Below are 20362 nucleotides of genomic sequence, written 5' to 3' on the forward strand. Positions count from 1 at the left end.
TAGGTGTAATAGTATCCTTGACCAGTAATGCCACCCCTCCTCCCCTCGCCCCCCCCATCCCTTTTAAAGCACTGAGATCCAGGAATATTGAGAATCCATTCCTGCCCTGGTGCCAGCCAAGTCTCTGTAATGGCCACTACATCATAATTTCATCTATGTATCCAGGCTCTCAGTTCATCACCTTTATTTCTGATGCTTCTTGCATTGAGGTACACACATTTCAGCCCTTCTACCTTACTGTCTTTACACCCTTTATTCTGCTTCTCTTTCCTCAAAGCCTCTCTGTATGTTAGATCTGGCTTTACTCCATGCACTATACTTGCAGTTCTCGCATGACCTTTATCTTCCTCCTCCTCACTATCTGCTCTAACACTCTGGTTCCCCTCCCCCTGCAAATCTAGTAATCTAGTTTAACCGCGCCCCCCCCCCCACCCCGAGGAGCAGCACTAACAAACCTTCCCGCAAGGATGTTAGTCCTCCTTCAGTTCAGGTGCAACCCGTCCCATTGGAACAGGTCCCATCTTCCCTGGAACTAGGCCCAATTGTCCAGAAACATGAAGCCTTCCCTCCTTTCTTTTTTTTTGAGTCTTTTTATTAATTTTCAAATTCATAAACGTAGCAATAATACTAATACAAAGAGATTGGGATTGCATTATTGGTAATTGACATATGCAAGTAAAAACTACTGATATTACAAGTATATTAGGCCTCCCAAACTCTTAATATAATTAAACATGATAAAAAGAAAAATGAAAAAATATCAAGAAATAAACCCCAAAATAAAAAAAAAACTAAACTAAACTGAACTAAACAAAGCTGGGCTATTATATTACATTGAATACAATCATTAATGTCATTAACTCCGCTCCTCTGTCCGTGTATTTTAGGTTAATAAAAAGGATTCAGAAAAGGTCGAGCTATATCATGTGAAAGTGTTGAATAAATGGTCTCCAGGTCTCTTCAAATTTAAGCAAAGGATCAAAAGTGACACTTCTGGATTTTTCTGAATTTAAACAAGATATAGTCTGGGAAAACCATTGCAATGTAGTAGGGGGATTGATCTCTTTCCAAATCAATAAAATGGATCTTCTCGCCATTAATTTAACAAATGCAATCATCTGACAAGCTGAAGAGGAGAAGTAAGTATGTTCCAACATTGGTAAACCAAAAATTGCGGTAATAGGATGAGGTTGTAAATTAATACGCAAAACTGTTGAAATAATTTCAAAGATGTCTTTCCAAAATTTTTTCAGAAGAGGGCAAGACCAGAACATATGAGTCAAAGCCACCTCAGAATGACATCTGTCACAAACAGGACTTATTTGAGAGTAAAAACGAGCTAGTTTATCTTTAGACATGTTGGCCGTATGCACCACCTTAAATTGTATCAATGTATGCTTAGCACATGACGAACGTCGAGCTCTATAACAACCTACTGATGCTCACCACTAAAATCGAGGTGAGAAGACTGCAACTAGCGGGGCACTGTCTGCACCACCCCGAGCTACCTGCCAGCCTGGTCATCATATGGGAGCCGAAGCATGGAAGGATGAACCCTGGATGCCCTCCCAAGACAATGGTCAACACACTCCTAGAAGACAGCGGCGCGGCTATTGTAGATGAACTGAACACACTGATGAGGGAGAGGGAGAAGTGGAGAGTCCGTCTTCGTGCCCGACACTGGCCCCCTAGGCCTGAGTTGACGTAGTAGTAGTAGTAATTAATTGAAAAATTTTCTCCCATTTCTCTATAGGTAAGTGAAGTCGAAGTTCCCTTTCCCATTCATTCTTAATTTTATCAGATATACCTGGCTGTATTTTCATAATCATATCATAAGTAATTGCTGTTAAACTTTTCTGATAAGGATTTAAACCTAAAATTTTTTCCGTGATATCAGTTGGATATGAGGTCGGAAAGGTAGGTAGCATAGTATTTTAAAAGTTTCTAATTTGTAAATATCTAAAAAAAATGGGATTTATTATATTTATTAAACAACTGTTCAATAGACATGAAATAATTCCAAGAATAAACCACGAAAACATATTATACCCTTCATTTTCCATATCAGAAAGGCTAGATCCATAACAGAGGATTGGAAAAAATTTAGATATAACAGGGCTTGATAAAATAAATTTGTTCAAACAATAAATTTACGAAATTGAAACCATATTCGTAATGTGTATTTAATTATTGGATTAACCATTTGTTTATTCAATTTAGAGAGAACAAAGGGAAGCGAAGTCCCTAAAATGGAAACCAGTGAGAACCCTTGTACAGAATTACATTCAAGGTTTACCCATTGTGGACTCAGAATCATATCCAAACCTTGTGTCCTCCCTCCTGCACCAACTCCTCAGCCACGTATTTAGCTGCATTATCTTCCGATTTCTAGCCTCACTAGCACGTGGCATGGGTAGCAATCCTGATAGTGCAACCCTGGAGGTCCTGTCCTTCAACTTCACACCTAAATCCCTCAATTCTGTTTGCAGGACCTCCTCCTTCTTCCTATCCACGTCATTGGTCCCTACATGGACCACGACATCTGGCTGCTCACCCTCCCCCTTGAGAATACTGAGAACTCGATCCGAGATATCGCGGACCCTGGCACCAGGGAGGCAACAGACCATCCGGGATTCTCGATCTCTTCCACAGAACCTCTTATCTGTCCCCATAACTATCGAATCCCCTATCACTACTGCTCTCCTCTTTTCCCTTCTTCCCTTCTGTGGGGATGGAACTGGACTCTCTCACGGTGGTGTCTGAAAAGAGGATGCTGTTTAAGTTGCATGCCATCTTGGTCAATGTCTCCCATCCACTACATAATGTACTGGTTGGACACAGGAGTACATTCAGCCAGAGACTCATTCCACCGAGATGCAACACAGAGCATCATAGGAAGTCACTCCTGCCTGTGGCCATCAAACTTTACAACTCCTCCCTTGGAGGGTCAGACACCCTGTGCCGATAGGCTGGTCCTGGACTTATTTTATAATTTACTGGCATAATTTACATATTACTATTTAACTATTTATGGTTCTATTACTATTTATTATTTGTGCAACTGTAACGAAAACCAATTTCCCCCTGGGATCAATAAAGTATGACTATGACTATGACTATGACTTCTGAGCTAAGGGTCCAGTCTTGGTGCCAGAACGCAAACACTGCAACTTGTCCCTGGTAGGTTGTCCCCACTAACAGTATCCAAAACGGTATACTTATTATTGATGGGAACGGCCACAGGGGTGTTCTGCTCATTCTGTCTATTCCCCTTCCCTCTCCTGACAGTCACCCAGCTACCCGTCTCCTAACTTTTTGGGGTGACTATCTCCCTGAAACTATTGTCTGTTTCTGCCCCTGCCTCACGTAAACCTGGCAGGCAGGTTTAATAGAGCTGTTGGAGCCCAATCAGGGCCTCAAACAGTCCTTCCAAGTGAGGCAACGCTTCACTTGTGAGTCTGTTGAGGTCATCTATTGCATCCGGTGCTCCCGGTGCAGCCTCCTCTACATCGGTGAAACCCGACGCAGACTGGGGGACCGCTTCGTCGAGCACCTCTGCTCCGTCCGCCGCAACAGACAGGATCTCCCAGTCACCACCCACTTCAACTCTGCTTCCCACTTCCATTCAGGTATGTCCATACATGGCCTCCTCTACTGCCATGATGAGGCTAAACTCAGGTCAGAGGAGCAACACCTCATATACCGTCTAGGTAGTCTCCAGCCCCTTGGTATGAACATAGAATTCTCCAACTTCCGGTAATTCCCTCCCCCTCCCTTCCACTATCCCTATGTCACTCTGCCCCCCTCCCCCAGCTGCCTATCACCTCCCTCATGGTTCCGCCTCCTTCTACTGCCCATTGTGTTTTCCCCTATTCTTTCTTCACCTTTCCTGCCTATCACCTCCCTGCCTCCCTTCCCCCACCCCTTTGTCTTTCCCCTTACTGGTTTTTCACCTGGAACCTACCAGCCTTCTCCTTCCCACCCTCCCCCCACCTTCTTTACAGGGCCTCTGCTCCTTCCCTCTACAGTCCTGACGAAGGTTTCCGGCCCGACATGTCGACTGATCTTTCCCACGGATGCTGCCCGACCTGCTGAGTTCCTCCAGCGTGTTGTGAGTGTTGCTTTGATCCCAGCATCTGCAGATTTTTTTGAGTTTTCGACTTCAAAGGTGTAATAAACAGTAGAAAAAGTTTCGCTGGTACCGATTACCACAAGGACTTAGGGTAGACAGTGACCCATGTGGCCCTGTGTTGCTTAGCCATTTTAGCTAACATTGTCATTACAGTTCTGTTCATCCGTTCAACAACTCCACTGATTGGGGTCGATAAGGGATAAGAAACCTATGTTTTATCCCAAACAGTCTCATCATATTTTGCATCACTTTTACAGCGAAGTGAGGCCCTTGATCTGATTCTAAACTCCTTAGCAATCCCCAATGAGTAAAGACTCTCTTGAACAAAATCCTAGCCGTAACCTTCGTCATGTTATTTCGAGTCGGCAAAGCCTCTATCCAATTGGTGGAAGTATCTACTATCACTCAGATATATTTAGGTGCTTCAGGGGATGGAGGTAAAGGTCCTACAAGATCATTTTGCAAGTTAACCCATGTCCTTCTCTGGGCCGTGTGTCTTGAAACTGCTTTTCTAGCCAATTTATCTGGGTTATACTGGACAAAATTCAAACAATTTTCACTGTAACGTTCACCATCTCCTCACATCTTCAGCCACCAACACAGATTCTCCAACTGTCCCACAGTTCTGTCTGCTCCTTGATGCCCAGAAATGTCATGGTACCAATACATCATCTAGTTACTTTCACTTTCTGGTACCACAAATCTACCATTGTCAAGTGCAATCTCATCCTTTACCTGTGTTCCTGGGTGTTTCCCATCCTCTTCAGAATTTTCCCCTCCCTGCACCTTTGCCAACTCCTGATCCTGTTGCTGTACCTTAACCAGGTAATCTGTTTGTTTCTGTGTCATCATTCCTCCTAGATCTGGATTCCATTTCACCCCACATGCTCCTCATTTGGCTACCTCAACCCTCCTGTACCCTTCTGGGGATGTTTTTACATGAGCCCTCACCTTCTTTACTCCGTGTGTTTCCTGTTGCCTTCTCAAATATATACTTCAGCAAGGGTGCTGATGAACGTTTACCATCTGCTGAGACATAACCTCTCGCTTCCCATAACAGTAAATATTCAGGACAACTATTACAAATATATATACTGTCTGAGTGTGTGATTGCTCCTGAAGGATATCTGGATGGCTGACAAAAAAAGCTATAGCAGCCAGCTCTGCCACTTGTACACACATTGTTGTGGGCAACTCGATTGCAACCCTTTTGATTTCTACTCCTTCCTCGTCTTCTACATATTTCCCACTTCCTGTAAGTCTCTCTCCATCCTGAACTGATGATGATCTAAATAATTATCTAAATAATCTAAATCATTCCAAATAAACTGATTCCTAAGCTCCGGAACCTGGGCCTTAGCACTCAGATCTGCAGCTGGATCTTCAACTTCCTCACAGACAGGACCCAGGCTGTAAAAATAGGGGTCAAGATCTCCTCTACAATCACTCTGAGCACCGGGGCCCCACAAGGCTGGGTACTCAGCCCCCTGCTGTACTCACTGTACACCCATGATTGTGTAACCAAGTTTCCATCGAACTCAATATATAAGTTTGCTGATGACACAACAATTGTAGGCCGTATCTCCGGTAATGATGAGTTTGAGTACAGAGAGGAAATTAAGAACCTGGTGGCATGGTGCAAAGACAATAACTTATCCCTCAACGTCAGCAAGACAAAGGAATTGGTTGTTGACTTCAGAAGGAGTAGCGGACCGCACGACCCAATTTACAACGGTGGTGCACAAGTGGAACAGGTCAAAAGCTTTAAGTTCCTCGGGGTCAATATCACAAATGACCTGACTTGGTCCAACCAAGCAGAGTTCACTGCCAAGAAGGCCCACCAGTGCCTTTACTTCCTGAGAAAACTAAAGAAATGTGGCCTGTCCCCTAAAACCCTCACTAATTTTTATAGATGCACTGTAGAAAGCATTCTTCCAGGGTGCATCACAACCTGGTATGGAAGTTGTCCTGTCCAAGACTGAAAGAAGTTGCAGAAGATCGTGAACACGGCGCGGCGCAGCACATCACACAAACCAATCTTCCATCCATGGACTCACTTTACACCGCACGCTGTCGGAGCAGTGCTGCCAGGATAATCAAGGACATGACCCACCCAGCCAACACACTTTTCGTCCCTCTTAGCTCCGGGAGAAGGCTCAGGAGCTTGAAGACTCGTACGGCCAGATTTGGGAACAGCTTCTTTCCGACTGTGATAAGACTGCTGAACGGATCCTGACCCGAATCTGGGCCGTACCCTCCAAATATCCGGATCTGCCTCTCGGTTTTTTTGCACTACCTTACTTTCCATTTTCTATTTATGATTTAAATTTTTAATATTTACTAATTTTTACAATTTTTAATATTTAATATTTGTAATCCAAGGAGTGGGAAGTGCAGAATCGAATATTGCTGTGATGATTGTATGTTCTAGTACCAATTGTTTGGCGACAATAAAGTATAAGTATAAGTATCCATCAACAATGATCCTTAAAGAGGGACTTTCTGGACAGATTGCTTTAATTTCCTCTCCTGATTAAAAGATAGGAATGATGGTCCATTCTGTACTTGTACTACTGTCACCTGGCACTGGTGAGGATCACCCCGATAAGTTAGATTGTCAGCAAGTGTGGTTGTACTGTTAACTCTTTTAACTGCGACATTACGACCCCGTAATAACACTGTTCATCGGACTAGCCAAGTTTGACTGACTGTTCCATCCTTGATGCGACCATCATGTAAAAGCTGAATTGCAGTGTGTTCTGTTAAAATGGCTAATGGATAGGCTCCATAATATAAGCAAAATGTTGAAATGCCCAAAATACTGCTAATAGATAATGCTTAATGAAGTTTAACACGGTTAGCTTCCGTTCCTCTGCTTCATCTAAAGTCCAAGAATTATCCTGCGCTGCTGAAAGTTCCCGAGGATCGTCTGCCAGCCCACACTTTGGTATATGCAGCTATAACACTCAATTGGGTCACATTGAAATGGATAGACTGCCGCGTCACAACCGGTCCTCCGGCTGTGGTATTTCCTGCGCTCTCCATTACTACAGGTCTCACTGGGGTGGTGGGTGTTGTAGTTTCCATGCTCTCCTGGAAAAATCCACAGGGATGCGGGCCACTTCCCCAATAATCCTCACTATTGTAGAGTTCCACCTCGGACGCCAAATTGCCCCTATCGACAACGCCATCACCGTCAGCCCTCACACCAAATGCACATATCATTGCTGTCTGAGCTGAGAGTTGACTGCAGCTTTTCGAATTGTTTTAAACACTTGGTGTGGTCGACGCTGCCTTTGTTCTCAGCTGCCGATTTCTGCATGACGTTCATAGCCGTCCGTAAATCCTGACACCGACTTTTCCTTTTCTCCAATTCTGTACTAGCTTTTTAACATTCCTCTTCCCATTTCACCTGTGTCTCGTTACGCGTTTACACTGTCTGAACCTGAGTCACGTGGATCAAATTCGCCTGACCCTGTTCCCCAGAATTTCATTTTCTTTCCCTTCGCTTTCCAACTCCTCCCTACACCTACTCTGCCAGTTTACTTAACTCCTCTGCAAGTTTGTTTTTCTCTCTTCACTCCAATTACAGACATCCCACCTCTCCCAGAAGTTCCGGGAGTCTCCAGCATATTGATAGGGCCTCCCTGACGCCCGCAAGTTATATACAATATCCCAGAAATCGATTTTTTTTGGGAGCGATGGAGAGAGGGAGAGGGAGAGAGTGTGAGCGATGGACATAGAGAGAGAGAGTGACAGAGCGAGCATCCTGATTGGTCTCTCTTTGTGCTAAGTAGACCTATCAGTTTTCTCTGTGGGCGGACTTTACGGTCGACCTCTCTCTCTTTCATTGTCCATCAGTTTAGTGTCCTGCAGCGCCATGGCAAGTGTTCCAAAACAAGAAAATATAAAACGTACGTCACCCCAGACTACACTAAAGTGCACCCCTGCCTAATAGGGGTCAAAAATAATGACAGTGTTGCTTGCTGCAACAGTGACATTTCTATTGCCCATGGTGGGTTAAAGACTGTAAAAGACGTGTTGAGGTGAGTTTAACAGGCGTCATTCGTTCATTAGCATAGCTAACGTTATTTAAACTAGCTGGGTAGCTGCTAAGGAGCTTCTCGATTGATGTCCTACGTGATGAGGCCAAACTCCCTGTAGACTTGCGTAAAGTTGTAATAGAATAAAAAAATGACTGCATGATAATACAATACAATATAACAAATTAACAAAATCACTGACACAGAATGCTTTGAGGTTGAGACCTCCCTGAAATGAGTTTTTGCCCGGTGGGATGTCTGCAATTAGACCTTCCCATATACATCGCATTAAAACAGCTTTTTAGCCGATAGTCATTTCTTTAATTTCTTTTCACTAACTGCTTTCCACAAGCATCCCCCAGGATGCCTGACCCTCTTCCCCGTCCATGCCTCAGAGTCGAGCAATTATCTTGATAAACATTTGAGAAAATGATCCGAACCCCCTGAGTTCTTCTTGTCCTCTCTTTTTCCCATTTTATTGCCCTAAGCTTGTGGGTGGTTCAGCTGGAAACTCAGGTGCCAGACCTCTATTGTTTTCGAGCACACCCCGACATGCCAAAATATGTTGACTGATCATCAATGGAACTAGGTGAGGAAACTCACTACACGACTCGTCAGTGATAGAAGCTTCCACTTTAGGTCGTTTTGGGTTGACAAGCCATTATAAATTGTGTGCTTCATGAAAAATCCCTGCAACCTCAATTTTGTGTAACACTTTGTGATATCTTTTCCACCTTGTTGAGGAACCTGGTGAAAGCACCAAAGGTATGGTTGCTAAATGTGATGTAGACCAGAAGACATCGTAGCAGAATTAGGCCGTTCAGCGATCATTCTGCTCCACCATTCCATTATGGCTGATTTATGTTTCCTTTCAACCCCAGTCTCCTGCCTTCCATAACCGCTGACATCCTTACTAATCAAGAACCTGTCAACCTCTGTTTTAAATATACTCATTGACATAGCCTCAACAGCTGCCTGTAGCAATGAATTCTACAGATTCACCAATCTTTGTTTAAAAAAATTCTTCTCATCTCTGTTGTAAAGGGATGTCCCTCTACTCTGAGGTTGTGCCCTGTGGTTCTAGATTCCCCCACCACAGACAGCATCCTCTCCACATCCACTCTATGTAGAGGTAGATATTATTCTAACTTGAGGAGTACATGAGGATACAGAGGAAAAGAGAATGGGCAAATATCTAGCAGATGGAGTATAAAGTAGGTGAATGTGTAACTTTCTTCTTTATCAGAGAGCAGAAAAATAGCATATTGTCTATTTTGTAGGAGATTGCACTGAACTAAGGGACAGTGTGCAAATGGTAAATTGGATGTTGAAGGATCGATCCTCAGGGAGTTTCAGTTCTCATTGGGCAGGAATGGGAGCAGAAGACACTGAAGATGATTTTCCATCAATTATATAAAAAATAGAATGGAACCCAGCAAGGGCAAACATATCCAGCTGGAGAACAAAGAAAATCCTAATTAAAACATTCAATAAGGTTAAAGATACAAGTTTATCAATGAGGAAAGCACAATTGTTGTAGTGTACGTGGATCTTAGTAAGGAATGAAATTTGAACTCCTGATGTGGTCTGATACTGTCGTGTGGCCGGGTTGGAATGTGACAGATTTGAAAATCAGATTGAGAGAAAACTGAAAAACAATAAGGATTTGGAATAGAAAGAGAATGATGATGGAAGCAGGAATTTGCAAAGACAGGGGTTATCTTAGGGCTTGATTTCATACAATGGGGTGACAATGGAGATTTAATAGCAGGTATGACAATACCTGAAGAAACTATTCAAAATGTCAGTAAACATTGAGACTGAAAGGGAAATAGGTAGAATCAAATGAGTAGAGAGGGTAGCGGTAGGTGTGTTTTGTGTTTATAAATGACGCACAGAGGCTTTACTGATGTTGCGCTTGGAAAGGAGGTTAGACAGAATCCCCACCATTGAGCACATCGACACAGAGCGCTGTCACAGGAAAGCAGCACACATCATCGAGGTAGGTGTATGTGTGTGTTTTGTGTTTATAAATGATGCACAGAGGCTTTACTGATGTTGCGCTTGGAAAGGAGGTTAGACAGAATCCCCACCATTGAGCACATCGACACAGAGCGCTGTCACAGGAAAGCAGCACACATCATCTCGGACTTCCACCAGCCAGGTCACGCTCTCCTCTCGCTGCTGTCATCAGGTACAAGGTACCGGAGCTTCAGGACCCAACCTTCCAGGTTCAGGAACAGTTATTACCCTTCGACTATCAGACTCTTAAACCAGAGAGGACAACTCAACATGAAAAAAATCTGCAGATGCTGGAAATTCAAGGCAACACACAAAATGGTGGAGGAACTCAGCAGGTCAGTGCCTTCTGCACCCACGCTGAGCTCATCGACTTCATCAACTTTGCCTCCAACCTCCACTCTGTCCTATTTCCAACATCTCTCTCCCCTTTCTCAATCTCTCTGTCTCTATCCCTGGAGACAGTCTATTCATCAAGATCGTTTGTAAGTGGTGGATACGTGGAATGCACTGCCAGTGACAGTGGTGGAGGTGAATACGATAGGGTCTTTTAAGAGACTCTTAGATAGGTACATGGAACTTAGAAAAGTAGAGGGCTATGCGGTAGGGTAATTCTAGGCAATTTCTAGAGTAGGTTACATGGTCGGCACAACATTGTGGGCCAAACGGCCTGTAATGTGCTGTAAATTTTGTTCTATGATCTCACTGATACACACAGCTACCTGCACTATAGCGATTTCCACTCGGTCACGTAAAAATTGCCATACACTTCTCTCAGTTCTTCCGTCTCCACAGCGTCTGCTCTCAGGATGAAGCTTTTCATTTCAGAACTAATGAGATGTCCTCCTTCTTCAAAGAAAGGGGCTTTCCTTCCTCAACCATCAATGTTGCCCTCACCCACATCACTTTCATTTTGTGCATGTCTGCCCTCACCCCATCCTCCCACTGCGATACCAGAGATAGGGTTCCTGTTGTCCTCTCCTACTCCCCATTAGTCTCTGCATCCAGCACATAATTGTCTGTAACTCCCACCATCTCCAATGGCACCCCACCCCCAGGCACATCTTCACCCCCCACCTCCACTTTCCGCTTTCTGCAAGGATAGCTTCCTGTACGACTCCCTTGTCGACTCGTCCTTTCTCACTGATCTCCCTCCTGGTAATAATCCTTGCAAGCAGAACAAGTGCCACACCTGCCCCTACACCTCCTCATTCCCTCTATTCCATCATCTTCTGCCCTCTCCTATCAAATTCCCCCTCCCCAGCCCTTTATCTCTTTCACTCATCAACTTCCCAGTTCGTAACTTCACTTCGTCCCTTTCTCACCTTGTCCTTCTTCCTCCTGTCCCCCACCTCTTCCAAGTGTAAAGTCCTGGTTCACATCTTTACTGTTATGTTGTAGGTATTTCATTCAGCAGCTCTGCTTTCAGCCTGGTTAGGTTATTGTTGAAGATAAGGGATGATGTGGAATGTGTGTCATCCAATTATCAGGAGGGTTTCTTGATGAGGGTCAATGATGTTGCATTTGGGTTTTTTTTGTTTGAGAGGAGACGAAGAGAGAAGATGCTGGGGAGAACCAGCCGTAGCATACGATCTGGTGGGAGGCCAGTTTGTTCAAGATGAACTGTGAGCGATGTTCGGAAGGTGTGTGTCCTTCCACACTGACAGAGGGTCCAGCGCGGGAGTGACAGAGAAGTCCAGATGAGCTCCAACTTGTCCACATTTCACTGTTTAATTAGAATGGGCCCTTTTCTTTTTGTTATTCTTTACTAACCCTTTAGTTAAGATTCATAAATGTTTTGTAGCCTGGGGAAAAGGACACACTCGGACAACAAATACTTTTTCGGGTTTTAATTCCTTTATCAGTTTTCGATGTTTAAGTGCCAGAAGAGGGTCGTGAAAAAAAATGAAGGAATTTACAACCAGTTCTTGCCGTTACAATCTCAGTTTAACTTTCCATCCACACCCTTGTGTACGAACAGAATTGCGTAAGCAGTATAAAAATACCAGAACTAATGCAGTACAAATACGGAAGTGGCAATCCTGAAGGAACACAATACAAACATTAGAATCCCTCCCACCCTGCATCTTATACATAACAGCGAAAAATGTAAGCGAATACATCTCATTTAAGACGTACACACGTGCTGAACTTCCAAACAGAGACTAAACATTCACGTTACGCGGTTGCATGCACGACCAGTCCTGATTCAATAAAGTTAGACAAAAGGTACACTTTGGCACAACTTTTACAAGGTATTGCCTAGTAGTTAAATTACAGGAAGACTGACCTACTTGGATGGTAAGGAACTTGGTATAAGCCACGCTACCCAGCGTTGATTTTTTCACTCGTGGAAATCTAAAGCATCCACATGTAAAACATGTCAAATTACCGATATTCTCGATCCGCCAACAAGCATAAACGAATTCACATGGATATTGTCAATTAATGCTCACCTTTCCTCACCATACCCAACACACTCCGGGAAGATCCCAATTCCAACGCCTTACCACGTCTTCCGCAGAAAACAAAATGGTCTCCCCGCTATCCCGCGTGTGCGTAATGACATCATCATCTCCCTTAAAGGCACAGACAGCTATTCTAGGATGGATGGATGCCTATGTACACTTTTAACGATACTGAATTAGATCTGACGGTCACCCGGTTACAAATGTAATTCCTTTAATCCCATGCAGTGTACTGTCTTATTTTGTGGCATTAATTTGTAACAGAGTAGTAATTGACACAGCATCCACACAGACCCAGGTCTGGGGTGGGATCAAGGACACCTCAATCTCACGAGTTTGGTGGGGCTGGAGGTTGTCTTTCTTAGACTTATGCAGCCAAGGAAACTGGGGTGTTTCACACTAATTTCTCATCTTTTTTCCAGATCTGATGAAGGGTCTCGGCCAGAAACATTGACTGTTTATTCCTTTCCAAGAGAGATGTCTCTTTGATCTGGTGGTGATCAATTCTTTGGATCTGGTTCACCAGTTACCAATGGACTTCCTGTGAATCCTGTCTGTTTGTGTACTTTTAAATGCCAAACCATTTCTACATTTCAGCCTGCTCCTTGTACGTGTGTAACCCTCAGGCTTGTCCAGCTCGCGTTTGTCTAGGGAAAACAGCCTTCGGCCCCACCAAACTGGGAAATCACGTTTGTGTGGATGCGGTGTAATGTACCGCCAAGTTAAAAAACCCACAACGCAAAATATTGGAGAGTACACCATATGCAATTAAATGATTGAATTTTATGAATCTTAATCTGAATATAGGCTTAGTAAGGAAAAAAAGGGCCCAGTTCAAGTTCAAAGTTCAGGTTGGAGCTCACTCAGTAGTCATTCTTCCACCATCGGTCTCCTCCGAACATTGCCAAACTTCGGACCCTCAGATCCCAGTCCACTCCGTCTGGTGGTCTACCAGCTCTCTCCACATGCGTCTTCTGTCTTCATCTCTCCTCGACAAAAGACCACTAAAAAAACATCTTACCAGATTCACAAGACACTGCAACAATCTCTTATTGGCTAACCTGCATCCTGTTATCTCTAGCCATAACCCAAACATTGCTGCTACAGAGAAACGATTACCTCAGCAGTGAACATTACAAAGAAACCATTACATTAGCAGTGAAACCTCACAGCGCGTTACATATGTAAGCTTCACTTTGAATCACAACACGGGTGAGCATCCCAATATAATGTTGTTCCAATATTCAGCTTCTGAACAGTATTCACAACCAAGTAATGTAGATTCACTCCCAAGGCTGGGATTAGTTATAGTCAAGATCATATCAATTGATCATTGACAATGGGTTCTTATTTCATTTCCTGGATGTTCACGTGAAGAAATATCAATGTAGTGCCATGCACATCTGCCTGAACTGCAGATAGGGAAAAACCCAGGTTATCAAATGCAACAACAAGCTAGTTTTAGTCTCTCCCAGTGTCTCCACATCTGCCCGTGTCATTGAGCTCACCGTACCTTCTTCATTCCCGTGCCCTGACGTCTGACCCATCTGTGAGATGGTTGGGTTGCATCATATCGAGGAGGCTCGATACCAAACTGACCAACTGAGGTCCATTCCCATAACCTGCAACACTTTGTTAATCCTGCATTGAATCATTTGTGTTGATCTGTTATTTCAGTTTGCATACAGCTTTAATGTTGTTCATTTCTCCATTAAGGTCTAGGAGACAAACGCTGGGGGTGGTGCCTGAATATCTGTAACGTTGTGTCTCTTGTCTGCATTCTCATTACCTTCATTTGGTGGATTGTATTTAAAGGTAAGTGCAAAGATATTCCTTAATAACATGAAAATGCTAAACTTGGTACGGTGTAGAGTGTTGGACTGGAAAAGTACCTCAGTCAGTACATTGTCAGCTGCTTTTTCTGGAACAACTGCACCTACATGTTTTGGTTCAGTGTAGCAGTTTATGCAAGATCAGATTGTGTATTGGGACATAGAAGGCTTTTAATAAAATCCATCATAAGTTCAATTTCACAAAATGGAAGACATTGATAATTGGCTCAATGAATGAACAAACAGGTCACTTGCAGGAGGCAGTGGATAAGGATAACTTGCAAAGACACAAGTTGGCAGGATGTAAGTAATAGTGTCCTGCAAGGATTTCTGGGTCTGCAACTTTTCACATGCTGACACAGGTGATTAGGTAGAGTCATAGAAGCAAGTTTTCCGAAGGTGATATTCAACAGGGTGGATGGTAATGTTACATCAGACCGACTAAAAGGTGACGTAGGATTAGAAAATGTAGAATCCTCAAGTAGAGTTAAGAAACTTCAAAGGCAAAAAAGACACCAAGAGGAGATAAATACAGGCCACTGATCAGCAGCCAGGATGAAGGGTACAAATTACAGAGGGAGCAAGAAAAGACATGTAAAAAAGTTCATTACCTTGTGCATGAGGGATTTCAGTACCAGGTAGGTAAGGAAAATCAGATTGGTGCTGGATCCAAGGAAAAGGAATTTGGAGAATCCCTGTGAGATTCTGTACCTAGTCCCTGAGTCTATAAATGTTGCATCAGTCTGTGGTTGAACACAATACAGCTTGTCTTCTCCCAGTGAATACTGGAGCTGCACCAGACCGCCTTCGGAACCAACTCCGATGCCTTTCTCCTGGATGGCTACAAACAGACAACACCATGGCTTAAGGCCTAGTCCTTGCTAGAACTGAAGTCATATTGCTCCCCCACCATCGGTCCCACCAATAAACCAGTGAACCAGACTTGCAGCATTCCACATTACCAATGTCCGACAGCTCCTGAAACCACAAGAAAAGCAACTAAGACAATCATGCACTATGAGACTGCACAGCTCCTTCACACACCAACTCCGACATCTCTCTGTAGCAGGCAGCAACATGGTCCACACCAAGTCCAGCTCCTTCAGTTTCTCCACCAAAGAGCAACTCACTGATGGGGCAGACCTGTGGTGTTTTAAAAACATGAGAAAATCTGCAGATGCTGAATCTTTCGAAACTAAACCTCTAGCTGCCTCAATGACTCTCGCCAGTGGCACTCACATCAACTGTGATAATCTGCTTTGTGAAACTGGTCATGGCTAGAATCAACTCATGCCCAAGCAAGGACCTGGGCCCACTCCAATTTGCCTATTGCCACAATAGGTTTACAGCAGATACAACCTCACTGGCTCTCCAGTTGGCCCTGGATCACCTGGACAATAGTAATACTTACGTCAGGTTGCTGTTTGTTGACCACAATCAGTGTTCAACACAATCATACCCTCAGCTCTAATCAAAAAACTCCAAAACCTGGGCCTCTGAACCTCCTTCCACAACTGTATCCTTAACTTCCCCACCGGGAGTCCACAGTCTGTGTGGATCAGAAATAACATCTCCCCCTCACTGGCAACAACACTGGTACATCTTGTTACGTACCCCGTAACTGGGTTGCCAAACCAGCAGAAATGGATCACTCAGTTGGAGTCTGGAGTACTAGAACTAAGAAAGTTTTATTAAAGAAACAAGCAACACAGTAATCGAAAGGATAATAAATGCAACAATTCAACAATGATAACCACACATGTGCACAGAATTAAGATAACAGCATCAATCAAGCTCTATCGTTGTCTAGGGGTAAATGACCAATTTCAAAATGACTCAAAGTTCAGTCCAGTTTGTAGTTCAGTTCGCAGTAATCGTTGCCATGGCGATGGACAAGGTGGGGGAAGAGAGACATAGAATAGGAACAACTCATCATTCAGCACAGCTTCACTCACAGACCAGCGAGATGGCTCACAAACAGCATTTGGGCGGGTCCTTGGTGATGTCACCTGAGGTCACCGACTGTGACCCCTCCTCCAGATGCGGTCGATCCTCTGCAGTGAACCCGGCACCCAGGCAAGGGCGGACACACACCGGGTTCCCGCTGATCGTACCTTTCCACCCTTGTCGTTGTCTGGCACTTCTCACCCACTCGTGAGAAGCGCACCGCTTCCAGGGTCTCGTTACCTCGGGTGGCGTGTGTGTCTGTCTTAGCGAACCTGTCCCTTTTTATCCCCCTGCTGGGGTATCGCCTGTCCATCACTTCAAACAGTTCAGGGTTCAAAGGGGGGAGCCGCTCCAGACAGCTCTTCCTCCCACATCCCTTCATTACACATCTCCAGACGCTGCTCCATTGTTCCTTATCTCTCCTTCCCCTGAGGGCAGGTGGCAGACCAACTGCTGATGCCACTGATGCTAGCCCAGGCCAGCAAACATCTTAATTTTATGTGTATTCTCGTAACACTTCCCCCCTTTAAGGATTTTTACCGGGAGGTAAAAATTACAAACATGACTACATTATCTGATACATACACAATATACATCTTTAACAGTTATTTAGCTAATACAGAGAATTTGAAGCTGTCAACACCTTGACAGACAGTCATCACATTTTCTGTTCCTTTTACACGTGTTATTAATAATCCCTTAGACCAGGCTCCAACTCAGCAAACTTCATAGTGGCCAAAAACACTGATGAATTGCGACCAATGTAACCTCTCATTTGGTTTTGTCCCGGACCACAATAACAAGGGTCGTCCCATTCCGACTCAATTTTCTCTCGCAAGGGCTTAGTAGGAGGGGGACGGGTATTGACCGCAGAGTTATTGCAAAACTTCCTGCAGTACCCCACCATCTCCAAAAGCCTTCTGAGGGCCCTCTTGTCTGTCGGGGTTGGGTGGTCAGCGATAGCCTGCACTGTAGCTTGCATCACTGCCAGCTGCCCCTGTGTCACCACAATTCCCAGGTAAGTGACTCTCGTGTGGCCGAATTCATTTTTTTCAAGGTTCACTATCAAACTGGCTTCAGACAGCCGTGTTAAATTGCCAATACACACCTCTGTGTTCATCAGCCCTTTAGTCACTGAATTACTCGAAAAATATGGGTGTTGTTTACTTGGCTGCCCTATTCTAACAGACATAACCCAACGTCCCAGTTCTTTGCATTTCCTCGGGACAATCAAACACATGGGTGCGAGTCGTTTAATTACTCCTTCGGGGATTAAGGGAGAGACCTTATCAGTAGACCTGGCCAAAACAATAGCCTTCTCCCATCTGACCGATCCCATCCTAATCTTTTCAAAATGGTTTTTTCCTCTTATCAAGGGGCCCCTAGCTTCATTGATTTCCACGCTAACACCGACTAGGTTTGTTAGCATATCAAAAGCCGGTGACCGTCTCAGTTCGCGTCGGTCATGATCAATAACATTTTTCCCCCTGGGCAGCCGGTAACTCTCTTTCATGATTCCACCAACTGTTTCCTCCAGCACCGCAAAATGTCCACCGGGGGGTACCTCGTGGGCCATGTTAAAAACCTCATCCCCATAACTCTTTTGCACCACCCCCCACTCCTCATCTGCGGATACTGTCCTTGATTTCCCTTTCTTCCTTAGCACCTCCTCATCCGCACAATAGCTTGTCAAGGCTGTGTCAGAGAGAGCGGTCTCGGCAAAAACCATCAGCCCCTCGTCTCGCTCCTGCGTCTGCACAAATTCTTTCCTGGCTACTGCTACGTCCGTCCCAGCTCCCTCACTACCTCTTATCTCACTACACCCTGTCTCATACAAGGTTGGCAGAAATGTTTCAGCCAAATTCACCATCGCGGGCGGGGCCTCCATGCTGGCAGGCTGACCCGTCAATCTCACGACTGGGAACACGATTCCTCCGGCGATGTCATTACCGAGCAAGACTTCCACGTCTTTCATCGGTAATTCGGACCTCACCCCGATCGTGACTAGTCCAGAGACCAGGTTGCTCTGTAAATGTATCTGGTGCAAACGGACTGACTCTGTCCCTTCCCCAACACATTTGACCTCTACCTCCCCAGTCTGGGTCTCTGAGCTAAACTCTAATACACTCTTCAGTATTAGTGACTGACACGCTCCCGTGTCTCTCCAGATCCGCACTGGAACTGGTTTTAACCTCTCCTTCACTGACACCAGTCCGGCCGAGATAAACCTCTCGCGCCCTTCCTGGACTTTTTCAGACCTGTCCTTCCCTAGCGGTTCGCTTAACAGCTCAATACAGCCATTCAAAATTTCCGCTTTTCCTTTCCCCGTCTCCTTCCTTGGGGCAAAGCACCTGGACGCAAAGTGTCCGACTTTCCCACAATTATAACAGACGACCCCAGGAGACTTCCTACCAGACTGCTCCCGGTCTACCTTATCACTAGTCCCCGGCTTACTTTCTGACTTTTCCGGCGGACTCTCCCCGCCGTCCTGACTACCCTTCTGGTAGCCTTTACTCGGGGCAAACTTCATTTTATGCGTCAACGCATACTCATCCGCTAACTTAGCAGTTGCGGCTAACGTGGCTGCCTCTTTCTCATCGAGGTAGGGTCTCATACCCTCAGGGACACAACCTTTAAACTGCTCAATCAGAACCAGTTGCAGCAGTCTGTCGTAATCCCCCTCTACCCCTTTCGAGGCGCACCAACGCTCACAATATGTTTGCATCTCACGAGCAAACTCCAAATACGTGCGGTCCCACCGCTTCCTCGCATTCCGGAACCTCTGCCGGTATGCCTCCGGGACCAACTCATAAATCCTGAGGATGGCCTCTTTCACCACCTCATACCTCTGGGCATCTTCCGCGGATAAAGCTGAGTAAGCTTGTTGGGCCTTCCCTTTCAGTACACTCTGAAGTAAAACAACCCACTTATCCCTCGGCCAGTCCTGACTTATAGCTACTTTTTCGAAGTGGAGAAAGTACCGATCCACATCGGTATCGTCAAAAGGGGGAACCAGCCTTACCTCCTGGGTCGCCCGGAACCCTCCACCTTGGTTCGGCACGAGCCCCTGCTCGGCCCTTATCTTTAACTTCTCCAGCTCAAATTCCCTTTCCCTCTGTTTCTCCTCTCTCTCCAACTGTCTTTCTCTCTCTTGCCTTTCTACCTCTTTCTCTCTCTCCCGCCTTTCTAACTCTCTCTCTTTCTCCCGCCTTTCTAACTCTCTCTCTTTCTCCCGCCTTTCTAACTCTCTCTCCTGCCTTTCTAACTGCTTCTCTTCGTGTTCTAACTGCCGTACCCGGAACTCGTGCTCGAGTCTCAGTTTTTCAAGCTGTACCTGTACCGCGTCTCCAGCAGGTTTTTCAATAGACACCTCCCCCAGCTCACCTTGGGGAAACACACCTTTAGATACATAGTGCTCTACAATAGCTCTGTGTATCTCCTCTCTCCTCATTGTCGACTTCACCTTAGCAAGATTCACCCGTTTGGCCACAGCTATCAATTCCGATTTCCTGGCATCCTCTAATGCCTCCAAGGTCGGCGCCTTTATAAATTCCTCAACCTCCATTTCTGCTGTTTGTCTTTTCTTTCTTTCGGGAATTTTAACCCAATCAATTTACTCCGTCCCAAATTTAGCGTTCAAAATCGCGGACGAGAACCCCACTTATGTTACGTACCCCGTAACTGGGTTGCCAAACCAGCAGAAATGGATCACTCAGTTGGAGTCTGGAGTACTAGAACTAAGAAAGTTTTATTAAAGAAACAAGCAACACAGTAATCGAAAGGATAATAAATGCAACAATTCAACAATGATAACCACACATGTGCACAGAATTAAGATAACAGCATCAATCAAGCTCTATCGTTGTCTAGGGGTAAATGACCAATTTCAAAATGACTCAAAGTTCAGTCCAGTTTGTAGTT

The sequence above is a fragment of the Mobula hypostoma genome, chromosome 5, assembly GCF_963921235.1.
Source record: "Mobula hypostoma chromosome 5, sMobHyp1.1, whole genome shotgun sequence".
NCBI lineage: Eukaryota > Metazoa > Chordata > Chondrichthyes > Myliobatiformes > Myliobatidae > Mobula > Mobula hypostoma.